We start from the raw sequence: 1,404 nt of genomic DNA, 5'->3' as shown, positions 1-1,404 counted from the left end.
AAAAAACAACAATTTTGAGCAATTTAATTTTTTTCTAAATTTTATATAAGACCAGTTAGTCTAGATTTAACTTAACTTCACTTAACTTAACATTTGGCCAACCTGTTATATGTGAAACTGTGTTGGCGGTTAGTTAAAACATAACTTAACCTGTAGATTTTAGGCTCTTTAGTTACGGCCTTGCGAAAATTGAGAGTGGTGAGAGAATCAGGCTTGCCAGACTCTCGTTATTTCTTAAAAATGAATAGAGGTCAACATTTTTGTTTACATGAATTTTTTTGATGTGGCATTTTAGGCGGCGAAATGATAAACAGCTGAAAAAGAAATTATAACAAGTAATTTTTAGCAAAAACAAAAAACCGACTTCAACTCTCATATAAAAAAATATATATATATATATATCTCATGATCCGCTGATCGGATCTTAACCAGATTAGTATGGGACCACCAGACACTACCTTTCCGATGCAAAAAGAATTTTCGAAATCGGTTGACGTGGTCCAAAGTTATGCGGTAACATACATAAAAAAAAAAAAAAAAAAAAATATTCCGACGAACTGATAACCTCCTTCTTTTTTGGAAGTCGGTTAAAAACTAAATGTTTTCGCTTCTGGCTTAAGTGGACGTGTTGACTAATCATTGGAAATTTCTTACGGTAAGTTTAATTAAATTAAGTCTAGACTAACTGAGCTTTATGACTTTTAACTGCGGGCAAACTTTAAAAAAAGAAATCATCGCAGACGAATTGAGAGGACGATTCTACCTTTCTATGTTTTATGATGCCTAAAACCACATACATACATATGTACATACATCAAAATTTCAAACTTTGAGCAGAATTCCCAAACATTTTTCAAAAAATTTAAAAACTCGTCATCGAAATTTCAAGCTTTTAAATTAAAGCATTTAGAAAAATTCTGGGTATGTAGTTTAGTAGCCCATTGAACATTAACGCTTTAACGGAACCTATCTAAGTAAGAAAATGCGCAACACTCTCGGTTTGATATTTGTGGTTTTAGTTATCGCATGACCTATGTATAGTTTTATTAACAATTAACAAAACAAATTTATCAAGAAAAACATTGTGAGTATTGTAGAAGAATTCACTGGACGCTTTTCACTATAGGTCTGTAGTATTGCAATATGGAATGAGATAAAGTTTTTATAATCTCGCGCAGTCGTTTGGCAAAGCCGTTCAACATTCATTATTGCCGTTTACTAATTATAACTATCTAAGTATGAATGATAAATATGTATGACTCAAATGTCTGGCGTTTGTCTAAATTCCTCCATGACTACCTAAGTAATACATATTCATTAGTATTACTAATTATAAAATTTTATAATTATATACTATTTTTTAAAAATGTTCGCCATTTTGCAACACTTAAGAACACATACATA

This window comes from Rhagoletis pomonella, unplaced genomic scaffold, assembly GCF_013731165.1.
Source record: "Rhagoletis pomonella isolate Grant_MI unplaced genomic scaffold, Rhpom_1.0 Rhpom_scaffold_00001, whole genome shotgun sequence".
Taxonomy (NCBI): Eukaryota; Metazoa; Arthropoda; class Insecta; order Diptera; family Tephritidae; genus Rhagoletis; species Rhagoletis pomonella.
The sequence above is the reverse complement of the archived record's forward strand: the minus strand, read 5'-3'. Positions refer to the sequence as shown.